Genomic DNA, 22,004 nt, shown 5'->3' with positions numbered 1-22,004 from the left:
TCGTTGACGTTTATCTTTTACAAAAGTAAACTCACTAATTGTCGTATCTGTTGATTGCTCAACAAGATTGCGATTTATTTATTTATATTGCGTAAAATCATGCCTGTTTTTGTTGGAGATTTCTTTTGACGGAAGCCAATTCTGTTGTTTGTCGGTAAAAATACGGATTTCCTCTCCGTATCAAAGTTCGAAAGAACGTTTGTTACTATTCGCCCGAGATAATCTACTATTCACGATTGTGCTGGTTTTCTTTTCCTTTCGCGTGAAACTCCCCTAGCAATTCGAGGCCTTACACGAACGCTAACACGACTACATCTTAAACGCATTCTGGAAATTGGCCGCGATATCGACGCCAATTTATCGTCGTGGAAGGCGGAATGCCTGGCAGGAGTTACGCGGCTGCTGGCTCGGCAAGCAGGCTGTGCTCGCGAATCGCTTGTCGTCTCTACGCTAACGTTCGGTACTAGTCGGGTGCGAACATTTGAATAATTCGGCCGTTTACAGGCGGACTTACAGCGATGCCCGCGTGCATACACTAAGATTATGGCCGCTACTTACTGCGTCCTGGCGATCCTCGAGAAGGGAACGCGAGAGAGGAAAAAGGAGAGAGAGAGAGAGAGAGAGAGAGAAAGAGATCTCTGTGTCCGTTTTCGTGTACCGTGAAAGTGGACGTGCTTTTTTTTTCGACGTGCTGACTCTCGTCGTGGTGCTTTATTGGCGATCGTTTGCGCGCGGCAAATGGCACAGAAACGAGATCGAACGCTACCGCTCGGTGAACCGTCAGGATTGAAATATGATCGAGGGGCGAATGGTGTTATGGGTCCATTTTATATAAGTGATACGTAAACGTAATTTTATTCGGGAGAAGGATCGATCAGCGGGAGTTTATTATTCCGCGATACTTACATACGTGCCGAAATATTTCGCACATTGAAATTCTTCTCCCGCATAGTGTCATTGACAAAGCATTTAAATTTTTAAACCAAACCATCTCGTTTGTATTTTTATCGTTACACGTGTGCTGTCCGCTACATGTTTGTGTATGCAACATGTAAAATTATGAAAATTTATATCCTCGTTTGGTGAAGAAACAAGAAGTTATGAATCGAAGCGCATAAAAAGATCCGCGGTAGAGGAATAAAATTAGGCCGCGGGCACCGGGATGGATGGTATATTCGCTCCGTAGGTATTTATCTTATGCAAATGGCGGCAGTGGCGTAGCACGCCAATTGCCCGATGCTACGTTCGAACGGCAGCTCGGCGCGCGGCACTTTTTCTTGTCGACTGTATCTGACACAGTTTTGTCACGATGAATTTACATTCAGATGGTGCTATCTAATCCGCAGTAAGTTAAAAAATTTACGGCTTTCGGTAAATCACTGCAGAGCGCAGCCTGGCTTACTCCCGCGGGCGGAACAGTCCTGTGCATCTGAATTGTTTATGATCCTGCCATAAAACAATGATATGAGAGATTATAACTCAGCGAATGCTGAAGTTCCTTGTGTATGAGACATTCTCTCACATTTTCATTCGTGTAGAATTATGATACCTCCATTTGTCAGACATGTTTGGCGCCTACGCTTTTCTCGCTGATCCTGCAAAATAATCAATTCTTTTAACGGGTGTCAATAAATTTAACACTCTCCTGATATTTAAACATATTGCAGAAAGTGTTCTTGATGGTATAAATTTAATATTATTTTTGTGTATATTTTTTACCGCTTGTTGAATATATTTAAAGGCTCCGATAAAATATTGAATGTTTTGCTTTATGCATATAATGCATTCCATGTTTTGACTGCCGTGATATCAATTTTACAAAAATATTAATAATTTTTATAAACGTGCCAGAAAAAAAAAGGAATATGCATGTGTACGTGAAGTTAACATTAAATATAGCATCAATCATTTCATAGGTATCAATGTAAGGTTCATACATCCATAAATGATGGGTGTCCACATGAAGGATATTCAATTTCCTGTGTCGTATGCAACGTTATATCGATCAACTATGCAGTCAACAAAGCTCTCGATACCATATTCCTATATTTCGTAAACTTTGGCATATTTTTTTTATGTGAAACATTTTACACATCTGTTTTATATAAACGGCATAAAAATGAATTTAACAGATATATTTCAAATTTGTAAAAATAAATTTTTCCAAATATATATAAATATTTGACATTAATATATTATTAATATTAAAATATATAATATATCTCTCTTCTCTCGCTTATAAATAAATAAAATTTTTTGAAAAAATACGCATAGTTTTTCGATATTCTTTCCGCCGACGTTGTTACGCCACTGAGTCGTAATTTACCCGGAGCGTTTATGGCATTGTTGTGAAGCAGTGCTTGGCGTCGTCTTATAAAACCAATTTCGCGGGTATTATGCAAGCTGTCAGTCCCGTGGGTGAGTTATGGCAAACGTAGCCTGCAGCACAAATATGTATTATCGTCTACCAGCGATCCTTATATTTACATCAACAACATTCGCGTTGTAATTTAAAATTACTGCTTCTTGTCTCTGGTATAACATATGTTATCAATCTGTTTTCCGCACATATAAATATATTGCCGTAAGGAACCCCACATTTATCGTACGTAAATTTAATGTTTCATAATAAATATAATACGTTCGAGATGATGCGATTGAAAATTTATTGTAAAATTTATTTGTGATCAAAGGGAAAGGTGTGTAATTTTTATCGTATAATATTACAACACTATAAATAAAGTATGTATGTAGCAAATATAACAAACAGTTTACGGATTACAATCTTTATCGACACGAGAGACGCGAATTGCCATGTGAAATGCAATCGTATCTGTAAAATTTCTTGATCCACTAGAGAACCAAGTCCGTTATCCCTGTTTATGGACGGATTCATAAGCGCGTGTAAAGTAGGATAGATAGGTGGAAGTTACCCTGACCATTTCTCAGATCGATTGATCAATAAACCAGCGCGTACACTTCTCACAACGGCGGGCAGACGACCAGTATCTGAACGTGTTTAACTCCATTGGAATATACGACGCTATATCCGGAATTTCGTTCCGGACCGTTAAGACACTAGATTCCACTTTATCGGCACTGTAATGGTTATATAGCCGTTAAAGTTGCCCCTCATACAACTTTTCCAATCTTATCTTCACGTATGGATACCCCCACTCGCCTCCCCCCAACCTACCCTCGTCCGGGCCTCTCCATCGGCGAGGAAAAGCGGAAAGGATTTAGTTAAATTGGACTGCATGCGAGAAGTCGTCGGCGGAGATTTGTTCGAACATCAGAGAGCGCTGACCGTTGTAAAAGTGTTCCTGTGCAAGAGCGCGGGCGTCGGCAAGAGGATTGGGAACGGGATAGGGGAGAGAGCGGAGGAAGAAAACGTCTTTCACCTTTCTTTCTATTTGGGGTTGCCATTGAGCGCGTCGGTGACCAGGTTGTCAATACGTGCTCAGCATCCAAGTACGTTTTCTCCCACCTACCTTCGGCAGAACTCAAGATTGTATGGTATTTCTTGTTCAATTGTTGGAATCTGCCTAAGTCGATTCGTTCTCCAAGCCGCTCCTTTCAAAATGCTATTGTTGGCTCTTACCGTTTATTGATATTTGCACATTTATCGACATCCGAGATCGAACCGATCGCAGAATAATGCTTGGCGATTGGCGCAACCTAAAAATTAAAGAAAATTGATATTTTTATTTTTATATAATACATTATGATTTTTACACAAGGTACGCTTATGTATATTAATTTATCTATCATAAATATAATTCATTTAATTTATAAGAGATATCAATAAGTATTGCGATAAGTTTGAAAAAAATAAATGATGCAATATAAATTAATATATTAATCATATTCATATATATAAGTATTTTGCAGTATAGTTTATTTATTCGGTTTTTATTAGTCACGCGTAGAAATTATATTGTTAAATCGCAATTCATGTTTGATTTTGTTCAACTCACGTTCCAGGAGAATTACTATTTATATTTTGTGCGTTGCACGAGCTACATGGTCTCTCTTTATAAACTGAAAGGAATCAATCGAGTGTAAATTAGGATCTTTTCATCGTTTCGCGTTATCGAGCGTGCAGCAATCCGTGATTCAATTCAAGTAACATACTTTTAATCATAGCAACATCTGTTCATACATTATTTTATACGCCACCCACGCGGTCACAAAGGAAAACAGAATTCTATTTTAAATATCGTTGTGTGCACATGTGCGTTGGCTGTATGAACTTGCCAAAGTGCTAGATGTTATTACTATTCCGTGCCAAGACGGAAACAATTCTATGGAGCCGATTACGCCCAGTCGGTGGAGCTAATCGACAATTTCATAATCATCCATTAGTGCTCTAGTTATAAAGGACCGTTATTGAATTGCAAACTACGGTCGTAATGTAAATTAATTCTACTACGTCACAGATCCATGCAATTTGGATAGGCTTACGAGCAAACGCTGTTCAGGTATATAGATAATATAATACGCATTTAATTTCGATCATTAGCTTTGAATTGATAGGATAAGAATATTATCTCGACTTATAACTTGAGGAGTGTCGAAAAGGCATGTCGAAAATGTACGTGATATTATATATAAAAATGATTTCAATATATAAAAAAAAAAAAAATAATAATATCGTTTAAAGTATAATTTTTAAATGTTCTAAACAGATACTGTTTAACTTTACAATATTAAAAATTGATCCTGTTTAATAATTTAATTTATTAAATACGAATCATAATTTGTACAATGAAAGTTATGTTTGAGTTAAAATTCGATTATGTATAACATGGTTAAATTGATCGACGAAACTAATCATCCATCTTGCGAGTAATGACTTGTTTATGAAAGTTTCTTACGACGCGAATCAATCTTCTTATCCTTCATAGACACTGCTAAACTAGATGGATAAGCGCGGCGAAACGCGAAGACGGGGGCCTTCGGCTCCGTCCGGCAGCTTCGCGTCCGGGCAACGTGTCGCGACTAATGGGGTGAAAATCACTTAACCCCTCGTCAGTGCGCCACCCGAACGCGCGTTATTCAATTCGCGCTTAAGCCAACGATAATAACATCAGCCGCTAGCAGGCGGCGCGCGAAGTCGAGGGCTGACGTAGCGTTGAAGATTTACGGGCACCGGCCGGGGCATGCATCCTGTATGAATGGCGGGGCAGCTTGTAATAATTCAACTCCACGGCCACACCTCGGCCACTTCCCGTCTGCAGTCTGGCAGGGCACGACCACCGAGCGGACTGCTGTGCTCCGCTGCGGAGGGATTTCCGGTAGCTGCGCGGTCGACATCTCTCCTCCTCTCTTCGCGGCGGCTTCCCCCGTCGCTCTCTGGGTGCTGAATCGTCTCTCTCTCTCTCTCTCTCTCTCTCTCCTCCTCCCTCCCTCTCCATCTCGTCGCTACATCCACGCCTCCCCCGACAGCCACCCTTATCCGAGAGAGCCCGAGAGAGCGAAGAGCTCTGATATATCGGCCGCACACATTGCACTGGATGGAACGCAATATGTCCGCCGAGAAAGGCAATAACCATTAGGTCCCGAGAAAACTGCCCCATTTCAAACGACACGAACGGTCGAATATCAGGAAATTTATATCTCGTAGCCTCTCTCTCACCCTCCCACCCCCCTATCCGCCCACCTTCGTTCCCTTCGGCGAACCGGAGTGCGAGTCGTCGAAAGAGAGAGAGAGAGAGAGAGAGAGAGATCAGGGCTGGAGCTGGAGACTTCTAGACATACCGTGCAGAACGGTTATAAACGTGCGGCCAACTTGCCGCGGAGGGTCGGGCGAAGTTTGGCGAGGACACCGGGTGGAGATGCGAGGTCGGGTCGGCTCGCTCGCGCTGCGCTGCGCTTTATACGATCGGATATGAAGTGGCGGTCACGTGCTCGCGGCCAACCGACGACCACTCCGGTTATACGGCCTCGATCAACTATACCGGCATTCTCTGGACATCAGTCAGTCCATTTAAACGCTCGAGTATTTTGGAACCGAAAGATAGTCGAAGCTATGGATTATGATACACTCTTTTTTTTTTACTCCATCGAACGATTTAACCGATGCATTATTTTATGCCAAAAAAAAAAAATGCAAAATTTATATGTTATCAGTATCACAAACTAGCCGAGTATAGCTTAAATATTTAAATCGCCTGTCGTTCGTTATTATCGCGAAAGAAGATTCTGCGGAGATTCGTAACGTCTTAAGTTACAACTGAGGACGGATTCTATTACTTCAAACGACCGTGATGTAATCTGCATTTCCGAGATCCGAATATTTATGTTGTCGATAAAAGATAAACACATTATCCGCACGTTATAAACGACGGATTTACGGGTCGGGCTGAAGCGTAGGCGTCGCGCCGTCGACTGCTGGAGAAATATTACACATTGCTCTTTCCGCGCGACGACGGCCGAGAGCTGTCGCGTAACAAATGTCTATGCCCGACACTCATAAACTAGACTCATACTAAAAGCCTTCGTCGTCGTCGTCGTCGTTCTTCGTCTGCTCCGCGTATTTTCGTGCCCGCGTACGAGAATCTTAAATCTATTTTATGTCTCGATTCCTTGGCCTTACGCATTTCCATGCAAGTATATCTTGAATTAAATCTTATAAATCACGCTTAGGCTCGTTAAACAAATTATATTCTATGTTTTTTAATACTTTAATAATAATTCTTAAATTTTGACGAGCGTATCTGCTCGTTATATGACACATTAACATGATAGCTTTTGAAGCCACAGTTAAAGATATACACGTCGGACAAATGGCATTATTACGATACACCCGAAAACTAGAACACAATAACGGCCCCGAATAAACACGCAATGTCACGCTAGACGCCACATTAGGAGGCGAGAATCTACGCGTCCGCGGTATGTCGTAACCACGTCGCAGCACGGAAGAGAGCACGAGGGCGAGGCTGGCGCAGCGTTGGTCTGCGGACAGAAATTGCTTTTCCCCTATAAGGCGCCATTATCACGCACCATCTTGCTCGAATGGCTCCGTAAAATGCCAAACCGGGAACTCGGTATTGCTGTGTCCAGCGCTGCGGTCAGCTCCGACCATAGCAAAAACTCCTCGCCGCCACCCTCGGTCTTGCCCTCCGCTTCCGCTCCGCACGTCGCCCTCTTCCGCAACCGTGCGATTGTGCGGCGAAATTGTGGTTGCTCTTTCTACTCGTGTCCGTGCCCTCTTTACATCGTCTGCGATCGTCGTCGTTCTTCTGGAGAAAAGCGAGACGCCAGAGAGAGCACTTTTCTTCGAGGGTGTCATAGTATATGGCGAATGTGCGGAGAAAGGAGAGCGTCAGTTGGCGCTAAGAGAAAAAGGAAGGAGAGAAAAAGCGTGTGGATCAGTGTAATATCGGTGGACGAATGTTATGTATGTCGCGGCCAAACGTAACGACACAACTTTTGCCAAATGATGCAGTTTCGTTTAGTTCCTCCGAGGCGACTTGGCAAATATTTCTCCGACGAAATATTAGTAACGTACTTTTACTCGCGACACAAACTGGCTATTGCAATTCTAACGCAGTTAGAATCTCCTTTCAGTATATTGTTCGCAGTATCTCGAATATGATTTATTATATGTGTGTTAAAAGAAATTCGTGTCAGCCGTTTGCAGCGGACCATTAGGAAATAATCTCTTTCAACCCTTTGCTTCTCTAGAGACCAGTCTAAAGACTAATGAAGAGTTGACGGAGACGAGATGGTCTTTGCTTGCAGCAATGCCGAGATTCTGTATAACTTCTCTCTCTCTCTCTCTCTCTCTCTCTCACGTACACATACACATGCAGATGCAGACAGTAGATAGTCTTATGTGACGCATCATCATGGCTGCACACAATACGAATTCATCTCCTGCCGTGCTGCTGCGAATTCTGACGTGCCACCGTCGTTGTGGGAGACGCAAGTCAATATCTATCGCCTTTCACTCTGCGCTACGAGCTGTCTAACTAAAATTAATTACTTGTCCTGTAGCCCCCCGTAGCCGTCCTTGTACGAAACATCATCGAAGCTCGCTATTTATAACCATGGTACGCCGACTTCAGCTTGCATTGTTCAGATATGCGCATCTTTCGGATGCATTACAGATCATTTGTCAATCGCGAAAACATCATTAACATAATTTATAATGTTGTACAAAGACCATTGTTGCCATTTTAAAGACTCTATTGTTAATATAATTTATTATTTTCGAAAATCGTATATAATAGGCTACAAGTTACACTGCAATTAAATTCACTATTTTACTTCAACGAATTCATCATTAACGTAATTTATAATGTTGTATATACAAAGACTCTCATTATTGCCATTTTAAAGAGTCCATCATTAACATAATTTATTACTTTCAGAATTCGTACATGAATGGCTGCAAGTTACACTGCAATTAAATTTACTATTTTATTTCAATCAATTCATCATTAGCATAATTTATAATGTTGTATGTACAAAGACCCCCATTGTTGTCACTTTGAAGAGTCCATCAGTAATATAATTTATTATTTTCAGAATTCGTATATAAAAGACTACAAGTTATGCTAATTAAAATAGAAATTAGAAATATAAATCATAAATTATAAATAATGATATTTATTTTAAAAATATTACGTTATCGATTAGTAAAAGCATGGCGTGTAATATTGTTTGATATATTACACACATTCATATATTTATAAATATTATGTGATACATATGTGAGATGTGAAACTTTTCGAAATCTCAAGCTTACAAGAGTAAATTTTACAATCGTCGGCCCCTCCCCCTCCCCAGCTTTCGAACTTCTCCCTTTCAAATCCCCCATATAGTTAACTTATCTTCGAAAAGCGCCAAATATATATTGCGTTCTACGACATAGAGAACTAGACCAGGAAACCATATCATTCATGATTGTACGCGAACGAAATCGAAAAACTTTCAATCCTCGGAGGAGCTATCGTTACAAACTCGATCAATAAACGTTATGTACGTCGCAAGATATCGCGTGACAATATAATTGTACTCTTGAGATGTAATATTATATAAAGACGGTAATATTACAATTATGATCAGGTGTCTTGAGAAAAATCTTTCTCGTTTCAACAAGCACTTAATATAACACACGAAATTGATTACATTCATTTTTTAATAAAATTAAAATTCCGTATTTCTATAGAAAATTAGTATGTAATAGTTTTAAAAAAAATTTTTTTATATTTCTTCTTCTTGATGCACATTCACACATACATACATACATGCAAGTATGTATATGCGTGTCTGTAAAAAATTTTTTAGAATTTATAAAAAGACCGCTTCAACTATAATGCATTTCTCGTTTATTCATGCTCGGCATAATTAAAATTAACTTTTTAGTGTAACGATTTTGTGTTTGAGTTATTACGTTTGCGTATCACTGACGGAAGAAAAAAAAGGATATTAACGGCGGTGCACTGTGGATAAAAAGAGGAAAACTAGCCGCATGTTACGCAGCAGTAAACCGGATCGATGTTCGTCGCCGGTACGCGAGAGATGGAAACTCAGCATGAATATTGAGACGTTCATTAGCGGTGGATACGCTCGCAGCGTGAGTCGCTAGGCACGGCGGCGTTACGTGTGGTCACGAGGAGAGGGACGGGGAACGGGGACCACCATTGATGGGTGATGAAGGGTCATCCCCTGCGGCGGCCTTTGCAGCACCCGTGACGTGCGGCACGGCTTCGGATGATGCGCACACCACTGCCACCGCATGATATATTCCCTTTCGGTATTTCGATGCTTCGATAAAACCAGCGCAGATTCGGCACGGCAGGTTCAATATTTTTTTCATTTATTCGCGCGCTTTTATCCCATCTCTTTCTTCCCAATTTTTTTATATTTATTTCCAGTTTGTGTGTGTGTGTGTATTGTGCGGCATTGTATTTAGTATCTTACTATGGAAAGTTGTTTTGTTCAAAAATGAGTGGGAAAAGTTTTAATTTTCTAAAGAAAGGTTTGAAAAAAAATATTTTTAAATTACTTTAGACATATAATAGTGCAATTTTAATTGAAATAGTTGGATTGGAAAATGTCAATTGCCTAACTAATATAAATGTGAAAAAAGAGATTAAAATCAGCAGCTTGTCGAATATCGCTAAATCTTTATTGCTCTTCATCGTGTTCCTTCGTTCTTCCGAATTTATTGGCTGGGAAACTGCCGAGTGTTCAACATTTGAATTCCGTTTTCATCGTGTTTGCATTCAACTCTCGTTCACTTTCACCACGATCTACGTATGTTCTCATACGCCCGCCTTCGTCTGTCATTCTCCTTTCTCTCTATCTCTTTTTATAGCCGTAACCGCCGTCTTCTCTCAACGAGCACTCGCTCGCTCCATATACCGCCTTCGAGGCATCATTAGCCGGCATTGTGCTCGCAACACGCATACCCACTCGAAGGTAAGAGTTACCGCGACACCCGCTGCGCCAGCGAGATCTGCGATAGAGTTAATGATGCTGGGACCGCGGCGATTTAACAATAAGCCGCATTATTTACAGTCGGCTCTCGGCTCCATTACCACCGGTTGTCCGCCTCACCTGGTCGTGCTTCTCTTCTCGTCCCGCTCTTACACACACTCGCAACTTCTGTCTCCTTCTTCTTTCTTCGTTTCCTCTTGTTCGCGCCGCTGGCTGCTCGTACGTCTCGGCCGGCGGCTTACATTACTTCACCGCAAATGCCCAAGGAGCGATATTAAACCTTTATAATCAGTCGGCACCTACGCGTTCCACCAACATATTTATGCGAACGGGTATATATTCATTTGTGTCCACGGGATGATGTACGCGAACGTTGGCGCGGCACGAAAGGTAATTGGTAATGTATATCCTTTTGTAGCGCGGGGTATAAAGTCCACTACCTGTCCTGGGGATTGAATTATTTTTGTAGATTCTTGTCGGCTCTGACCGTTGAAATTTCTCTATCGCATAAAATATAATAACATGATAATGAAATGGCAAAATTATTCGCGGATGCGACATTTTTATCGAAATTAATGATGTGACTATTTTAATAGGGCGTTTCCTAATTGAGTGAACTCGTTGATTGCGGAAGGTTGATTCATTAAGGGACTATCGTAATTATCGGGCGGAGTGTCGACGCAATTGGCGACCTTCGAAGAAACGGATACACTTGAGAAAGAAAAGGGGCAGGCATAACGTTTTCAAGAGGGGGCGTGCACATCGTTAGCGTAAACCTTTTCTCGAAAGCTATTAAGCAGCAAATTTGTCGTTTCCAACTTTTGCCGCCATTCTGATATTACGCTTATAATTCACTCACATTTCTCGTAAATGTAAGTTTCTTCTTTCGAAAATAATGAAGCTGCTAACAAGATTATAGATTATTCGTTGAGATTTAACCAAAATAAATCCAATAATTAGCACTCTATTAAATCTCTGTATATGTGTGTATACATATATATGTAAGTATAAATAATGCTGAAAATAAATCAAAAGGTTATTAAAAATTTTGGCAGTAAATTTAATGCTTTTTCACGATTATTTCTTCTTATTCGTGGCATGAAATTACGTAGATGGTTAATATCATACCAAGTATAGAGGTAAACCGATAGAGAAAGATTTGCCGGGAGTGTGTAAGAGCAATAGCATGATAATAACTTCTGGGCTTTCAAGTTCCGTGAGGTTTAATTTTGGCTAAAGCTTAATAGCCGCAACGGGAGGGTTGCTCGTTACACCTGCTACAAACCGGTGGCCAAAGTGCGACAACACGCTAGGGAAATATGTGCAGGAGTTTCAATCAGAAGCGCAATCCTCAGGATTTCCCGATCTCCGTATTCCTAATCAGATGATTGAAAGCATGCACATATGGTGAACCTTTTCGGTCTTTAAACATTAGTTTGCGAAAACTTTGAAGATTAATTCTCGCCGAAGGAAGATTGTAATCATTTCAATTTTTAAACTTACATACTAATCATTATTATTTCTTGTTGAGGATGTTGCTTTCATTGGCGCGATCAATAAATTTTCATGAAGGAGATTCTGCAATTTAAATATATCGAATCGTGACAGAAAGGTACTCTATGGAACATAAAATTTCGACGGCGTAGTAAAAAGATCCGATCGTCCTTTCGCGTAATTCTCGCAATTTTTTCTCACATGAGAACGATGGACTTGGAGATGGGGAAGAGCAGTAGAGAACGCTTAACAGCTGTCCCTGATAAAAAGTGCGGAATTGCCAGCATTGCCACCCGGTCCTAAACTTGTCCCCTCGGCGCATTGGTATTTAAGATGGATTCATCTGATGTAGCGTTACAAAAGTATGCCATAAATCTCGATTAATTGCCAGACGGCTCTCGTAAACACGTCAGCGGAGATCAAAAACGCTGACTCCCGTTCAGCTTTTAAGATCCATACGGCGGTATCCGCAAAGGATGTTACACTGAACGATGCCGTTCGCGTAAAAATAAATAAGTTTGTTCATCATTGAAATTCTAATACTGTACGCGTCATTTTTTTTTTTCAAATATACATGTCGTTTACATTTTAAATCTGTCGTTGACTTAGTGTAACCAATATGATCAACGAAAGTGTGTGAAGAGTCTTATGAGGTTATCAACGTGCACGATCTCATCCGAAAGACTTTGAGAACGGCTCAGTGTATTTAATAAGCTTATATACATTTTAATATCAAGTTCAATTTCTGATGAGTTTTTATGACTACTTTAGATACTAATTATAGTACCATTAGGCATGTCAGTCTCTTCAGAGTTCCAGTTATCTAGAGATTATATTAGACAGAAACTGGTTGTGTGAACCTCTTATTTCCGCATTACGACGGTATTCCGGAATATTCACCATGTGATTAACTATTCATAAGATTTCACAGAAATTAATTTAGATGGAAGGTCTACAACGAATAATCCTTTATCTCAAGCCTAACATTTATCTGATGCGAGCATAAGATTCGCATGTGTTGGATTGATTTTACCATCAATTATATTTTGAATAATGGAAAAAAGATTTAATATAATATTAATCGTTCGTCGTATTCTCGTTTCTCGTCCCGCTAATAATCGCACACAAATCACAGAACATACGCGCTCGAGATTGTCACTTCAATTTGCATCGATAGTCATCAGTGTGTCAGATTAAAATAATGCGAATAAATTAAAATACCGGCTATTCGCTTGCGCATATGGTCGTATAAAATCGTATTCTATTTGATAAATACGTCGCATCTGTCCTAATCTCCCCCACCTCTCTTAATGAATTTCTGATTTATCATCCATTAAGGTGTCAAGACACGCTCGGGTTTCGTTGCTTCGCTCGGACCGGCGGAAATTTATGTGGATAGGTGTGATTAATGCGATGTTCGCGGAAACACACGGACATCTGTGTTAATGGTGACTGATGGCCGCGCTAATGGTGTCAGCCAGCGACAGGCGTCCTCGTCGCGTTCTAGACTTCTGACCAGCTCCTTCGTGAATACGTATTTAGTATCTCATATGGTCCGATGGCTTTTCGTTAACATCCGTCATCTCTTGGCGCGCGCAAAAAATATATACACGATAATATGACATAATATTAAAAGTGTGTTATTAAAAAAAAAAGTGTAAATTACATGCTCGATATTCTTCGTAATAGTGGATAAATATGAATTTTGTACATGTTAAGGAGGCGGATCGTAATAAACTGAGAACACTCTTACCGAGATATTATTAACTTTCAAGCATTAAAGAGAGAGAGAAACCTGTTCTCTTGCAAGTTCTCTTCTCCTTATAATTAAGATGCGCGTTTCCTCGCCGCGTGACGTTAATTGCCATCGTCGAATAGCTTTTCGTCTAAAAGCCGGGCGATAAATCCGCCGTCCGAGAAACGACACGGGTTTGCGACCGAACTGATTCTTTCCCCGGAACTGCGCGATTACGGACGGGCCAAGCGAGAATACCTACCCTGGATATCCAGGATGCCCCTGCAAATGGGAAGGGAAGAAAAGCTGCCGAGCGCGTTGGGTAGGCAGGTAAGCAGGTAAGCAGGTAGGCAGGCAGGCAGGCAGGCAGGCAGGCAGGCAGGCAGGCAGGCAGATATTGAGCTCTATATTTCCATAAGCTGATATTTACGCGGCAATATACGCGGTCGTGCTCGCTACTTTATGGGCCTCGTAAATATAGCGGGCCGCCGGGAATTGGCTGGCAAGGCGGCCGCGTTCTCTTTCGCTCTCCTCTCTTGCACCTCTTTGCCCTCTCCTCCCTCCTCTCTCTCTCTCTCTCCCCCTTTCTCTCCTCTCGGTTCTTCTCTCACCGCTCGCCCTATGCCTGCCTACCTTCATCCGGCCCAGAGACATAAATCGTCACCAATTGTAAATAATACGCGACGTATGCTGATCTCCTACGTTCCGACTAGCCTGCACGTATTCGTACACGCATATATCCACACGTGTGAAGTTAAGGGAGAATTTGGATATTTCTGTCAGTCGCGGCGTATAAATATACGTGTAATTTGTAATACCTAAAATTGGATGAATTTATAGCATTGGACATAAATTATAGAAATTTCGATTTCATATTGTATAATTTATGGCCGCGCGCATCAAAAGCGATGCGTCGCAAAAATAATCTTCAACGTTAGCAGAAAGGTAGACACGACGAGTTACTCATGCCATAAGAAATTTCGGTTTCGAAAGACGCGACTTTACAACAAATTGGTTCATCTCGTCCGGAAAAGTATAGTGTGAAATTATCGGGTGAAAATATGCGCGCCGTACACGATGGCGTCAGCCGTGAAATTTTTCTAACTCTTAACCCGTCGACGAGCGACTGAGTTATGGCCGCGAGTTGCCGCGGAGTTGAAAGCACTTGGATTTCACATACTTTAACTGGATGCGCGCCTCGCTCTCGCATATGGTACGATAAGGTATAGTGGTATGCGAGTGCAAGCCGGAACGCGGCGTCGTGCACCTTCGAGTGTGATGGATGACAGCGGGTTGCGTGCCGCGCCAAGCGCATCCCTACGACGTATTAATATGTCTATGGAACACAGAACTGACACTTCTGATTTTTTAACGCGGCGACACAATGTGTAAAAGAAGATAGACACGAGAGGTCTCGATTAATCTTTCTTCCGACTTCATAAATTACAATCGATCATATCTCTTTTTAAAGTTCTTCGCTGTATACGCGTTATCGCAAAAACAACAGCTTTGAAAAATATTAACTTGACATTCAGACAAAGGGAGAAAAAAAACAGACCTTTTTTATACTTAATATATGTTTAAATAATGTCTAAATAAATACGTATAAGCGTGTATAAAATTTTTCGTATGAAATTATGAGATAATATTTCCAAAATTTTTAACATCTCTGAAATAACCTAGCTCTAAAACGGAACATCACAGACACCGCGTTGCTGAATTTCTACATTGATCGAAAGCAAGTCAAATCTTCCTACAAGATCTTACTTGTATCCCTGACTTTGGTTGGCAGCCGGTGATTATCGGCTAGGCGGATAGAGGAGGGAGAGACGGCAGGGGTAGGGCCTGATAGATGGGGGCGCGTCCCGTCGATATTTCTCCGCCACACGCTACTACTTTATCATCCCCCGGCATCGATCGTCCATCATCCGCAATCACTTCCTTGCGCATTTACTCTCGGCGAGCAGCACGGATCAATTCAAATTTCGTTCCGCAGCACGTCCATGCGCTCACGCATTTGCACATTAAAAATGGATTTCAACTGTACGTAGATAAATGGCGAATCGTTATAACTATTTTTGGGAATGTACGATAAGAAATTGAACATCCGCGCGAAATAGTCATTCTACTATTAATCTCGCCGAAATAGAGTAGAGTTACAATTTTTTATATCAAACCTTTTGCGTTTGCCCGATCCACGGTATATGCGTATGACAGATATACTACAACTACAACGTTCATAATTGAACATATATGAATCTGATTTCTCTGACATGGCTATTATATTAGAGATATAATAATTGAAACGCGAATATAGAATATTAATTATTTTATCTAATTTAGAACATAGACAGTATTAATAATAATTTGCGTGATAACTGAATTATATCTAATTAGCATTTAACGAAACAACCGGCAATCATCAATTGTTGTGTTAACATAAACAATAACATCGGACGTAAGTCTGAGAGTCATTAATTGTTTGGAGGAAAAATAAATATTGCTAATAACTAAGCCGAGCGTTTATATAATAGCCGCGGCGTTAATGAAGCCACTCATTATCGTCGCATTTCGTATCCAGAATCTTCTTCCTAATGACGAAACGATTAATGCACCCCAGACACGCCAGAATCTCATTCAAGGTTTCCGTAAAGGGCGGTGTTAATTTTCATTGCAGTGAATCGACGATGGTTCTCGTTTCAATTTACCACCTTGATTTATGAAATTCGAGAGAATTCTCTCGTGAACGCCGCGCGCAATCTCAGTCATATAAATTATATCGTAATAATACATCTTTTCGAAATTTAATGCGCTGCAATCTAATTTTATCCATCGGAGATTATGTATTTTTGCTTGAGAACAGGAGAAAAGGAAAGAGAGAGAGAGAGAGAGAGAGAAAGATTTATCTTGCAACGTTGATATATGTTGCATAATTTTCATCTCCGTATAAAAGTCATATCGTTTGAAAGCTCATGTCATCAGACCACCTCGTTGAGAATCAAGAAATGAAATTACATCAGGATGTGATAAACCGATACAATGATAACTACGAGAATAGTTCTCCATCAGCTTATCTCTGATTACTTTCGCATCTGACATTTCTAGTAAAGTGTCTAACTATTCTTCTCGCAGTGATGACTGATTTACACGTTTTATTTTTCTGACACTATATGTCACAGTTTTATGTGTGGAGCGATCGATCAAATAATTCAGATCAAATCATTAAATGATAGTGCATAGTGGTTAGTCGACTTTTTTAAATATGTATTATATGCATATTATTGTTTTATAATAAATAATCATTCGAAAAATATTATAATGCTTTGGGATAAAAAAATACACGGTATATTGATGGCACGTGAAAAATTATGTAGCGCAAAGTGTGCTGGGTTAACTGTTATACTATTTCCTAAAATTGTTCTCCAGCACCTCCCAGTGATATGTCCGGGATGATCCTCGAATAAAACTTCAGATTTTTCACTACACGTTTCTGCGGTTTTCCGCGAAAGATGCTCTTCTTCGGCAAACCCGACGTCATTTATCTCGCGGTTTCTTGTCTTCTTTCCACTCCATTTACCGTTACGTTCAGAACATTAATTTCCCCTTATAGCCACGAAGAGCCGTGTTTATCATTAGTTTGCCGCCGCTTAGCTCTGGAAAATATATAAGACTTCCTACGCCGGAAGGTTATGCCTACATCGCATGTATAAACTCTGTGCAGTACATAATAATTTCCACGGTGAAGACGAAACGATCGAAAAAAGCACACAGCTGTTGGCCGTAACTTCCTCGAATAAGTATCTTCAAACGTTGCAATAACTGTCAGAAGGGGAGCCGACGGAAAGCCTGATATAGGGTGTACGCCTGCCTGGATTTGTTCTGAAAATCTCTCGTTCTTACAAACACCGGCATAAACGGGCGCCGATTACGTTTAGCCCCCGAGAATTTTATTACGCATTTCCTAGAAGCTTCTACCAAATTTTCTGTGTAGCAATAAATTTTTATTACCGAAACAATTTTTGCGTGCATATTATATTCATATCTAAGCTGTTACATCTATGGTACATAAAAAAATTAATACGAGAAACATTCCGATCTTTCTCTGAAAGGCCAACTTAAAAATCAGATTAAATTCAATTATTCAATAATAAAAAATTTTATTAAATCAGGAAATAATAAAATGCTAATAATGATGAAATTTTATTCTTCCTTATCCATTATCTTTTATAAATTTCTTACGATGATATGATATATACGTGTATATGTAGCATTACATTTCGCATAATATGTTATCTTTTATCTAAATTAGCAAAACCATTCCGTTCGTGAATAGATTGTGCATAATCTTCATTTACCCTCTTTTACCCGTGCGTTCACCGAGACTTGAGGATATTAACGGTACTAAATAAATTCTGTGGTATAATCTACGAGCAATCGAAGTTAATAACCCAAAGAATTTATGGCCAAGTACATTGTTAGTTTAATTTTCCTTGTTGTACGTAACGATGCGTGAGACGATAGTTAGGTATAATTCACTGTTTTAAATAGACACTGAGAAATTCACAACACAAAACAAATGGTTAGCCACTTTATCCATATTTTACATAATTGATGTCAAGAAAATTAATATTATTGTTATTCATGTATTTAAAATATTATATTAATAATTTATTTTTGTATGTTGTAATTATCATGATAATTGTTGTCTACTGTTGATCGTTAATTATTAACACTCTAGAAATCAATTAATAAGTGTAATGCAAAGTTTCTTTTTTAATTTATGATAAATTTTCTAATCAAGATTCATTAATAATGTTTATATCCATAAATTTCCAAGTAGAATTTAAAATTGCGAGATGTGTATAATCATTAGTGTAAATAAATATAATTAATATTATCCTCAAATACTACAGATCACAACTGACAAACTACACTACATTTATCATTGCTAGAAGCTTGAATATATTATTCCAGATTTATCTTCATTCACAAATCCTGATTTTATTGTTTAGTTTTAAAGCCATCTTTCTTAATCATATCAATATCTTTTCGCGATCGTTCGATTAAAAAATACCTAGAGTTTCGAAATGCATACAGATAGATGCGATTATGCGATGTTCTAAATCCAATCCCGATCCCGTTGCAATTCTCATTTTTCTCGCATCATTAATCATTAGCATATATCTCCCAAGTTATTTTTTGAAAAATATTTTCTGTATACATATCTTTTGCATTATGCCATTCCTATTGATCGTATGTTTCTTTTTTTTTTATTTTATCATTTTAAATCTGTACTTCAATACTCTCGTGTGTTATCTTCTTTATTCCGTTTATTATCGGCATCGCGAATAAAATGATAGTCCTTTGATAAACTACAGAATAAAAAGGCATCTGTCTATGCACATTACTTAATATGTTTGCCGCGTCTTATAGAAGATGTAACAGAAGATATGAGGATGCCGGATCGGCAATAATCAAGCACTCGACGATATTTGTCGCGCGATCGAACGACGTATCGTTACGGCGCGTTTAGTAGCTCCTCGGAATAAACGCGACAGCCGGGGAGAGTGGTCTGCGGATATGTCGCGGGAGAGTAGTTTCGGGGGAGGCGACGCAGAGGGTATTTTCGTAGCGTGGTTCTAACGACGTGTCACGAGATCTACGAGGCTGTTTGTCGGTGAGCACAAAAATAGACCTCACTCCGCACTCACTTCATCACTCAGCCGAGCTGAAGTAGTATCGGTATTCCCCTCCTCAGCCTTTCTTCTTCTTCTTTGTGTGTTCACACACGACGATGCCGACGAAGACGAGCGCGCTCGAGATCGAGAATGCTGGCACGCAACGGCGACATCGTGCATGCCATTAGCCGGGGCGTCGCGACGCTCCCGTCGGATTAACCTCGGTCGGGGCAGAGTTACATTCGTGTCTATAATTTCATTCGAAGCTATGCATTTTAAGGATTTCACGGCAGCGCCGCGACGGTAACGGGCGTTTTAACGCTGGAATGCTTAACGACTCGACGAGTTTTCACGGACGAGCGATATATATATATATATTTAAACGGCATTCTTGTAGAACGAGATGGAGTTTAAAGTCCGCCAAGATATCTTGATAATCGAGACAGAGCGTGTGTAACAAATTAGCTTTACGTACCGTTGCCGATCGCAATCGTGGAAAGATGATTCTAATTACGTTGCCGATGTTGATCAACATGAAGAAGTAGCCTGTCGAGAAGGCTGTATCTGCGATTAATGCTTGCGGCAAACATTCGTTATCGAGTAACAAGCGCTCAATTGCGTCAGCGCGTGAAATAGAATTTAGATAAGGAAAGAGACTTGAGAGAAGATCGCTACTTAATAAACATTTAGAATTGTTTGATTCTCTGATTCACTGCGAAGAACAATGATAAACGACGCTGACATGCACAGCTCGTTGATGATTAAATGGTGACTGTACTCGTCGAGTCATTCCGAGTAAACGTTATGAAGGAATAGCGCTCGAGATTTTACATCGACTTGACTTACGACAGTAGCGGCTGTTTATCACGACGCCGGACTGACGGGTCGTGCTGCTCAGGACGATAAAACGAATGAGCTATGCGAGCAACACACTGAGAAATGGCTCGCCTGCCTCTTCGAGGACCTCTCCGTTGCGACACTGTGATTTTAAATTAGAATTTATAGGGTGTCCGAAGGCATTCCGACGTTGTTGCCGCCACGTTAGTACGTGGAATGCCTTTTCCACTCTTAACCTACATTCCCAGCTTCTTTCAAAATGGCATTTCAGCGATCATTTTTCGAGCACGATCAGCCATCTTCGATGGCTATCTCGCTCGGTATAAAGGATTAACTTTAACCATGTAATTAATTTAAATGACGCATAATTTCCACGATAACATTTCGGATAAGTGTAGGATTTATCTTCGCCTCTTTAATTATCAACGACCATTGTCGCGAACGGTGATATTTTTACACTTGGAGGCTTGTACGACGAGAGAAGCGTTCGTCACGAGTACATAGCTGTGGCAGTGCATCGGCTACTAAAAATTTCAATCTCGCGGCACATCAGCAGCACGCGAATAATTCAGATCGTTCGCCTACGACTTTAAAGTCGCGCATCAATCTACCTGCCACGAGGTCGAGGTGTGTCGCGATGAAAAGACGAATACTAACGCGGAGAGGCGCATTGGCGGCGGTCCAAGCAACGGTCAGTAAGTTTATCCCGGCCAACTGCAACTCGCAAACCCAATGTACACCATGGATGCGTTCTCCGGCCGTCGTCTCTGAGCGCTTTGAAATTTCCGCCGCGGATTTTGTAATTAACTAGAGTTATCACAGATATGTGCGAATTAAATAGATATATCGATATAATCATTGTATAAGTTACACGAGGATTAGGATATATTTCCGCCGGTCGCTTAGAGCATTAATATCGATAATGAACGGTATTTAAGAAAGTACGTTGAATGATGATGGTGTTTTACGACAATAATAGTTCCTCCTCCATTGTTATCGCGACGATCGCAATAATCTATTACACGCACGAGAGTAAGTTTTAATAAACGATGCGCGGGATTATGCACACTCGAAATGTAGTATCGAGAGCGTGATAAATTTTTCCCCCAAACATTGCGCGCCCAACGACGTATCTTCTTTCAGAAAATTGTACAGCGGCTCGTAAAGATAAGTACTTAATTCGACGTTTCGCCGGAAATTGTTTTTCCTGCCGCGAACAAGTCCGCTACTTGGATTTATGAATCTGTGGCACGCTTTACGACGGTACGCATAAAATTTCAGGATCGGGGATATTAATATTCTGAGAATCTGAATTTATATCAGGTGATACACCATGCATTTTAGTGTTTAAAAAAAAAAATATCGTTCTATGCTATCTATATAATCGTAATTTAAAGTGTGTTATATTTATTTATAAATATATGAAAATTTAGTTCAGTTACAATTGAGCTACACGCACTTTGAAAGCTTTCAATCTTCATTTTACAGAGTTTTGTATTTTTGAAACTAGAAAAATTTACCTTCAAAGACTCAAAGGTTCGCCTAGAGTCTGCGAAAAGCGCAAAGATCCTAAGTACTGCGTTTTATGCGTTGGAATGATAAAAAAATACTCTCAGATGTGCTGGTGCGATCGACCCTAAGGCAGCGAACGGTGAAACGAAAAGCTCTCTCTCTCTCTCTCTCTCTATACCTCTTGACGCGGTAGAAATAAAGTGCTGATGTAAATGACGTTTGGCATTGCGCCGCGGCATTAATAGCCGCCGGATGTCGGATACTTTATTGCCGGTAACCTTTCCGTGGACATG

At 40.2% G+C, this 22,004-nt stretch overlaps 1 long non-coding RNA gene across 2 annotated transcripts in view; it reads right to left on the bottom strand.

Annotated features, from left to right (window-relative positions):
* Window positions 1-2,237: 2,237 nt before the first annotated feature.
* Window positions 2,238-22,004, bottom strand: part of LOC126859370 (uncharacterized) — a 122,201-nt gene continuing 102,434 nt past the window's right edge. Inside the window, exons 3-4 of one of the 2 annotated variants that reach the window (XR_007688801.1) lie at window positions 3,197-3,678; window positions 2,238-3,099 (exon numbers count right to left, since the gene is read on the bottom strand). This is a non-coding gene — a long non-coding RNA (uncharacterized LOC126859370). Of the gene's footprint in view, window positions 3,679-22,004 lie in introns of both variants that reach the window. The other variant, XR_007688800.1, reaches the window with a different exon arrangement.

This window comes from Cataglyphis hispanica, chromosome 3 (assembly GCF_021464435.1).
Source record: "Cataglyphis hispanica isolate Lineage 1 chromosome 3, ULB_Chis1_1.0, whole genome shotgun sequence".
Classification (NCBI taxonomy): Eukaryota; Metazoa; Arthropoda; class Insecta; order Hymenoptera; family Formicidae; genus Cataglyphis; species Cataglyphis hispanica.
Note: the sequence above shows the minus strand (reverse complement) of the source record. Positions and strands in the feature narration are given on the sequence as shown.